We start from the raw sequence: 9,242 nt of genomic DNA, 5'->3' as shown, positions 1-9,242 counted from the left end.
CACCCCGAACAGAGATTACGTATCGCAGGGGTCAATTGGCTAGAAACGAAATCGGGAAAGAAAAAGGGGGAGCCGCTCCCAAGGCTCCCTATCTTCCGTTTCGTAAGCGTGCCTGGCGCCAATCCTGGTGCCATCTGTATTCCTTGTAGCGTACACGAGGTGCTACAGATACTGTATGTAGGGAGGGGTCCTACAGCCCTTTCTTAGAAAGGGAAGGGCGGGTCCATCAGGACGACATGGCCATCTCACCCAAAAATAGATTTTTTGCTTCGCTCAAAATCCGATTTTTGGGCTCAAGCCATGTCGTCCTGATGGAAGTATACCAGAGCATTACTGTATCTGTGGATTCTCAGAACGTGCCGTACTCCCCGGAGGTAATTTTTCCCGGTCGACTAGACCTAGAGACCTAAGATGTTACCGTTATACATCTTTTCAACTAACTATAAACCATGTTGGAGCTTCCTGCCCCCTACAGGGAAGAGTACTACTAGACTCTGGAAAAGTCTCGAAGAGTACATATACCTATGTATGAATACCAGGCAAGCTAATATAGTGGTCTCACCTCTATATTAAGTAAAGCATAGTTTGTAAAGAACCACTGCGTCAATATGAAATATCGACCAGTTCTCCGCACAATACTTGTATTGGACAAAGGTTTATACCCGCATAGGAGGAAACATGTAAAACCGCCACCGTCCCCTTCTGGGACGGAGTCCTCCCGATAAGGGAAAGCATAAACCAATGCAACATAGCTTGCATACAGGAACAATCTATTAGAATTATCCCAGATAAATATACATAGAATGAATGCTCAATTATATCAATAAATTGACACAGGTGAAGGAGACGCAAGGTTCTCAAGAACAAGTTTATTGATAGACAATAAACAGACAGGTCAACAACAATTCTATATATATATATATATATATATATATATATATATATATAATATATATATATATATATATGTATATATATATATATATATATATATATATATATATATATATATATATATATATATATATATATATATATATAAGAAGAGGATAACCAAAACTTTAAGCATAAGTCTGATAGTAAACAGAAACTTGTTTATCTGAAAGAAAAACACTAGTGCCACTTTTAACATACCGAGGTATGAAGGTCAGAAAAGTCTGTATTACTAATCAGTTACATTAGCGTTAGAAACGCTCGGCACACATGTCTGCACTTATGCTAGGTTCACCTTTGGAAGTGGAACAGTCAACGTGGGCACCTCAGTGCCCTCACTTAGTTTGTAGCACAGAATGTAATTACACACTCACCCTGGAATTAATTGTCCCAATTAAAACCACTGTTCCTCGCAGAGTTAAACAGCAGGGTTAACGACGCAACCCACTGCTACCACAGAACTCTTTAGTTGCTCCACTTGCTTCGCATAGTGGCGAAAGAACACTCTGGAAGACTTCCAGCCAGTGTATGAACGGAGATGTTCAAAATCCATAAAATTAAGGAAATTTAAGGATGAAGCAACTCTCCTCGGATCGTGACCTGCGGGTGTACTGTCAGGATCCGCTCTGCGAATAAAATATGCGATTTTCGCCCTGAATTGATTCAGTGATAAATTTGAGCCTGATGTTTCTCCCCTGAATAGTTGACTACCCTAGAAGTCTGAAGTTCTATGAAGATAGACCTTTAGGCATTCTACTGGACATAGAGATGCATCTCCTTTCAGAGGGCAGATTCTCCAGGGACCCCACCTGTTGGTGGGTAACTCATTCTTGGTGAGAAACAAAGGATCCGGAAACAGGTTCAGTTCTCCCCCATCCGGAACTGAACACGACCTTCCTCTCTCAAGAGGGCTACAATCTCACTAACCCTGGCCCCGGACGCGAGTGCAAATAGGAAAATAACTTTTTGGGTCAAATCCATTAACGCACCCTCCTCATTGCTCCACAGAGAAGCGAAATGAAGAACTTTGTCTAAAGACCATGAAATGGGCTTTGGAGGTGCTGAAGGTCTGAGCCTAGCGTAGGCTTTCAGAACTTATTGCCTTCTAATAGATTTGCACTTATTTTCCTCTAGGAAGTCTATGCTGGCTTCCGAAATCCTGAAACGCTTTCTCACCGCTAGGGAGAGAAAATCATGAGCTGCAGGGTCCGGGTTTTCTGTAATGAAGCGCAGACAGTCGACTTCTGGACTCGCTGGGTCAGAACTGGATCTGGTAGCGGTACAAACTTCAGCTGTAGTTCCAATGCCAGGGGGAACCACACGCTGTTCGGCCACTTGTGGGCCACTATTGCCGCTACCCCCTTGAAGGATCTCAGTTTGTTGAGGACCCTCAACAGAAGGTTGTGAGGAGGGAACAGATAAATCCTGGACCATCTGTTCCAGTCGAGGGACATCGCGTCCACTGCTTCCGCTAAGGGGTCCTCGTACGGGGACACGTACAGGGGCAACTTCTTGTTGTTTTTCGTCGCAAAGAGGTCTATCTGCAGTTCTGGGACTTGATTCAGAATGAAGGAGAATGATCCTGCGTCTAAGGACCATTCCGACTCTATCGGTGTTAACCTGGATAGAGCGTCCGCTGTCACATTGCGGACTCCTTGAAGGTGAACTGCCGACAGGTACCACTTCTTCTTTTCCGCCAATCGGAAGATGGCCAACATCACCAGGTTGAGAGGTGGTGACCTCGATCCTTGTCAATTCAAGCATCTCACAACTACCTCGCTGTCCATCACCAACCTTATGTGGATCGAGTGACGCGGGGAAACTTTCTTTAAGGTAAGGAGCACTGCCATAGCTTCTAGAAAGTTTATGTGAAAGGTCTTGAATAGCTTGGACCAAGTCCCCTGTACTTTTTTCCGATGAGAGTGACCTCCCCATCCCTCCTTCGAGGCGTCTGAGTGAATCGTCACCGACGGGGGAGGTGGCTGAAGAAGAACCGACTTCTTTAGATGTCTGGCTTGGAACCAAGGCCTGAGAAGAGTACGTAGCCGAAGCGGAACTGGTCTTCTCAGATCTCTTCGCGCGTTTGATGCATAACTTCTCCAAACTCCAGTTGCATCCTTTAGCTGTGCTCGTAGCACTGGGTCTGTCACCGAAGCAAACTGGAGAGAGCCCAGTACCCTCTCCTGTTCGCGTCTTGATATCCTTTCGGAATCTAGAAGTCTCTTGACAGAACCCGCTATCTCCTTCCTTTTCTTCGCCGGGATGGAGAAACGGTGTGACATTAGATCCCAGTGGATTCCCAGCCACTGGAACTTTTGAGATGGAGAAAGTCGAGACTTTTTTCTGTTGATCTTGAAACCTAGGTACTCTAGGAACTGGATCACTTGACTGGAAGCTTGCAAGCATTCTGTCTCGGATGCTGCCCACACCAACCAGTCGTCCAGGTAGGTTACTACTTGAATTCCCTTTAGGCGTAATTGTTTGAGAGCTACGCTCGCAAGCTTCGTAAAAATCCTTGGGGCTATGTTTAGCCCGAATGGCATGGCTCTGAAGGCGTATAGTCTTCGTTGTAGCCTGAACCCTAGGTAGGGGGAGAGTCAACGGTTGATTGGAATGTGCCAATAGGCGTCTGACAAGTCTATAGAGACGGAATATGCCCTCTTGGGCAGTAAGGTCCTTATGTGTTGCAGTGTTAGCATCTTGAATTTGCAATTCACTATGAACTTGTTGACTGGCGACAAGTCCAGAATGACTCTGAGCTTTTCCGAGTCTTTCTTGGGAACACAAAACAGCCTCCCTTGGAATTTGATGGACTTCACCTTTCGGATCACATTTTTCTCCAACAGTTCTTGAACGTACTCCTCCAGAACGGGGGTGGAGTGTTGGAAAAACCGAAGGCACCGGGGTGGAGTGCTGTACCAGCTCCAGCCCAGTCCATTCTTGAGTAGGCTGTGGGCCCAGAGATCGAAGGTCCACCGATCCCGAAATTTCAGAAGTCTCCCTCCTACCGGTATCATCCCACTTGGACTGCCGTCCTGAGGTCTTGCCTCCCTGACCACGACCACCCCTGAACCCCCTTCCCCTTGAGGGGCGCCTAGACGAGCCTCTGGCTGCTCCTCTAGGCTCTGCTCGAAAGGAAGTAGACTGCCCTTCGAACGATGGGGTGAATGCCGTGGACTGTGTCGACACGGCCTGGGGTACCCACTGAAAAGTGGACGAGGTTTGTGCCACGATCTGGGGCACCGGAGGCAATGGCAATTGCAGTTGCTGTTGCTGTCTAAAAGGCTTGGCTGGCCGAGACGGTAGCCTAGTCCTCATAATCTTCCTCTTTGGTTGAGGACCCTCATCTGGGGAAGACTTTCTTTTGATAGCCAGGCCCCACTTCTGGAGAAGGTTCTATTCTCCAAGGCGGCCTTATCAACTACTTCTTTGACCAAATCGGTAGGGAAAAGGTCTTTGCCCCAAATGTTGAAGGAGATTAGTTTCCTTGGCTCGTCCCTCACCGTAGCCGAGGTGAACACGAACTCCCTACAAGCTCTCCTCGCCTTGACGAAGCCATAAAGGTCCTTCGTCACTGTGGCCAGATGAGTCTTGGCCACCACCATGAACATTTCATGGACCTTGGGGTCACTTGCCATCGTCTCAGGAGTAGTCTGAAGAGACATTGAGGCAGCCAGTCTTTCTTTTGTCTCGAACTCTCTCTGCAAGAGAAAGTCAGACAGCTTAGGGAGGTCCTCGCCGAACTGACGTCCGGCAATCTTAGCCTCCAACTTCCCAACTGAGAACGTAAGATGGACGTCCTTCCAGTCTTTGTGGTCCATAGGCAGGGCCAGCGACAAGGGTTCACACTCCTCCAGGGTGGGGCAAGGCTTGCCGGCCTCGACTGCTTTTAGTAAAGCCGCAAACCCTTTCTGTAAAAAGGGGAAGGCTCTGGCAGGAGAGGACACAAAGGAAGGAAGCTTCTTGCTCAATGCAGCTACCTTTGAGTTAGAGAAGCCCCTCTCTTTCAACGAAGATGAAAGCAGAGCTTGAGCCTTAGTATGGTCCATCACTATGACCTCCTTCGGCTCTGTCTTCTCCTTTGAAGCTGGTTCCTTCCTCAGCCGGACATAACAGTCCGGATATGATGCCTTGCTGGGCCAGAATTCCACCTCCTCTAGGGGAACTGAGCCCAACTTATCTAAGATGACGATCTTTCCAGTCGTCATCGGCATGTGCTCAGCATACCTCCATGGCTTAGCATCTGAGCACAAGGGAAGGTCTTTCACATTGAGCCTTTTCTGGGGCCCATGTGATTCTGCAAGGCTCTGCATCCGCAGTTCCATTGCAGCCGCCTTCTCCTGATTCTCCTTCTGCATTTGTTGGATCATTCCAACAATGGAGGAGAGGGCCTGTCCCAGCTCTACTGGGAGACCGGCCGATGTTGAGGGAATAGGCTCCGGGATCTGAACCGGAGTAGCCGACACCTTGTCGACCTCTTCCTCTACAACGTCTGGGGCTTGAACTTCCCCCTGGGCTTCTGCCAGGAGGTCTTCCTCCAGACGCTCGTCCACGTCAGACATCCTGTCATCTAACTGGATGTCTTGCATAGCGACCGCGACTTCAGCATCCACCTGGATCTGAACTTGGGGGATCTCCTCTTGAGGCTGGGGAATCACTGCATCAGCTGATGCCTTAGGGAAAAGATACGCCCTCATCTTCTCACTTGGAAGATAAGGTCCATAGGTGTTCTTCTGGAAGCCCCTTACCCAGGTACGAAGCTTCTCCCTTGCTATATCCCTTGATTCCGCCATCCTAGGGGAATCAAAGGCCTCAGTAATTAGGTTAGTGCACACAGTACATACCTGAGGGTCCCAATATCGGAGATCACCCTTGGAGACAGCGCATACTGCGTGTCTCCTACCAAACTCATGTCCGCAGAGGCTCTTGCTGCGGACGTTGCAGAAGACACTTCCGCACTTCGGAGGGTCCTTCTGTAAAGAGAAGAAATTTCCATGAGTATCAAGTGAACTATGTATCATTGGATATGCATAGTATAGCATAACAATTCAGAAAGGAAAGACACACACTTGTGTTTCCTTCACAACCAATTGCTGCAGCCTTCCAGATAATAAAATCAAATGGTTAATCTTTTCTAGAATAACCAATGCAAAGTTTCCAGAGGAAACAGGTGGAGCTCACACCTAAGCAATGATTTTAAAATCCTGGATAATAGACAAGAAAGAACTCACTTTCTTATCTGTAGGGCAACAGCAAAGGGCTGTGCAGGAAAACACAAAAGTGTTAGAACACACAGTGCTGTACCAAAACCTATACTATAGTTTTCTTCTTACAGTATATGTTATACTGAAGAATACTGGTACAGTATAGGCGGGCGGCACTTGCTGGCCGGCACACACCATAACTAGCTTTAAAGTATACTACTTAACAGCTATAAGGCGGCAGAACGCTAGTTCAAATGCATGTGCCGGCCGGCAGTAACTGCCGGCCGGCAACAGCCAATGTCGGCCGGCAATGACTGCCGGCCGGCAACTACACAAGGTAGTACCCGGCTGCCGGCCGGCAACTACACAAGGTAGTACCCGGCTGCCGGCCACACTCTTGGCGACCGGCAGACAAGGGCAGAGGGGGCGGGTTGAAGAGGTGTCGACAAGTACGAGTCTGCGTTGACCAATGAGAGAGGAAATCCGCACCTAGGATTGGCATTGTTACGTCAGCAACGAGAAACTTCCAATTGAATTTACCGTTTCCGAACGATAATGTGAGGTTCTCGTAACCATAGGTGGGTATTGCAGATCTGTTGGCAGCTACCAAGCAGACGCCGGCTGATGTAGACAGACTACGTCGTGCCTTGAAGAGTTTCCTTGGCAATAGAGAACGACAAGCACCCGGGTCTACCAAAAATCGCACGCCCGTTCCCTCATCCTGTAAAAAGAAAAGATTAGAAACACGGGAGGCCACCGTCACAAGCGATGGCCTACTTACACGTTTTTTTTATATATATATGTATATATATATGTATATATATAAATATATATGTATATATACATATATATATATATATATATATATATATATATATATATATATATATATATATATATATATATATATATATATATATATATATATATATATATATATATATATATATATATATATATATATATGTATATATATATATATATATATATATATATATATATATATATATATATATATATATATATATATATATATATATATATATATATATATATCAACACAACATCGTGTTCAAATAGAAATAAATTTCTACCTCATACTTGGGATCGAACGCTAGCCCCTTCTAATGAAAGGCCAGGTCGAAACCAACCATGCCACGAGAGCCCATAAAAGGAAATCCGAACCTGACGCTAATCTGGCTTTCCGAGGATTTACCTGGCGAGACATCAGTCTCTTACCAGCGAGTTTTACCCGATTTCCCCGGGCCACCGCGTGACACAATTGGTAGTAATTCATTCAAATTACCCCTAATGAGTCAATATGGATATATATCAACACAACATCGTGTTCAAATAGAAATAAATTTCTACCTCATACTTGGGATCGAACGCTAGCCCCTTCTAATGGAAGGCCAGGTCGAAACCAACCATGCCACGAGAGCCCATAAAAGGAAATCCGAACCTGACGCTAATCTAGCTGTCCGAGGATTTACCTGGCGAGACATCAGTCTCTTACCAGCGAGTTTTACCCGATTTCCCCAGGCCACCACGTGACACAATTGGTAGTAATTCATTCAAATTACCCCTAATGAGTCAATATGGATAAATATCAAAACAACATCGTGTTCAAATAGAAATAAATTTCTACCTCATACTTGGGATCGAACGCTAGCCCCTTCTAATGAAAGGCCAGGTCGAAACCCACCATGCCACTAGAGCCCATAAAAGGAAATCCGAACCTGACGCTAATCTAGCTGTCCGAGGATTTACCTGGCGAGACATCAGTCTCTTACCAGCGAGTTTTACCCGATTTCCCCGGGCCACCACGTGACACAATTGGTAGTAATTCATTCAAATTACCCCTAATGAGTCAATATGGATAAATATCAACACAACATCGTGTTCAAATAGAAATAAATTTCTACCTCATACTTGGGATCGAACGCTAGCCCCTTCTAATGAAAGGCCAGGTCGAAACCAACCATGCCACGAGAGCCCATAAAAGGAAATCCGAACCTGACGCTAATCTAGCTGTCCGAGGTAAGAGACTGATGTCTCGCCAGGTAAATCCTCGGACAGCTAGATTAGCTGTCCGAGGATTTACCTGGCGAGACATCAGTCTCTTACCTCGGACAGCTAGATTAGCGTCAGGTTCGGATTTCCTTTTATGGACTCTCGTGGCATGGTTGGTTTCGACCTGGCCTTTCATTAGAAGGGGCTAGCGTTCGATCCCAAGTATGAGGTAGAAATTTATTTCTATTTGAACACGATGTTGTGTTGATATTTATCCATATTGACTCATTAGGGGTAATTTGAATGAATTACTACCAATTGTGTCACGTGGTGGCCCGGGGAAATCGGGTAATACTCGCTGGTAAGAGACTGATGTCTCGCCAGGTAAATCCTCGGACAGCTAGATTAGCGTCAGGTTCGGATTTCCTTTTATGGGCTCTCGTGGCATGGTTGGTTTCGACCTGGCCTTTCATTAGAAGGGGCTAGCGTTCGATCCCAAGTATGAGGTAGAAATTTATTTCTATTTGAACACGATGTTGTGTTGATATTTATCCACATTGAATCATTAGGGGTAATTTGAATGAATTACTACCAATTGTGTCACGTGGTGGCCCGGGGAAATCATGTAAAACTCGCTGGTAAGAGACTGATGTCTCGCCAGGTAAATCCTCGGACAGCTAGATTAGCGTCAGGTTCGGATTTCCTTTTATGGGCTCTCGTGGCATGGTTGGTTTCGACCTGGCCTTTCATTAGAAGGGGCTAGCGTTCGATCCCAAGTATAAGGTAGAAATTTATTTCTATTTGAACACGAGGTTGTGTTGATATTTATCCATATTGACTCATTAGGGGTAATTTGAATGAATTACTACCAATTGTGTCACGTGGTGGCCCGGGGAAATCGGGTAAAACTCGCTGGTAAGAGACTGATGTCTCGCCAGGTAAATCCTCGGACAGCTAGATTAGCGTCAGGTTCGGATTTCCTTTTATGGGCTCTCGTGGCATGGTTGGTTTCGAACTGGCCTTTCATTAGAAGGGGCTAGCGTTCGATCCCAAGTATGAGGTAGAAATTTATTTCTATTTGAACACGATGTT

This window comes from Palaemon carinicauda, chromosome 23, assembly GCF_036898095.1.
Source record: "Palaemon carinicauda isolate YSFRI2023 chromosome 23, ASM3689809v2, whole genome shotgun sequence".
Lineage (NCBI taxonomy): Eukaryota > Metazoa > Arthropoda > Malacostraca > Decapoda > Palaemonidae > Palaemon > Palaemon carinicauda.
This window is presented reverse-complemented; position numbering follows the sequence as displayed.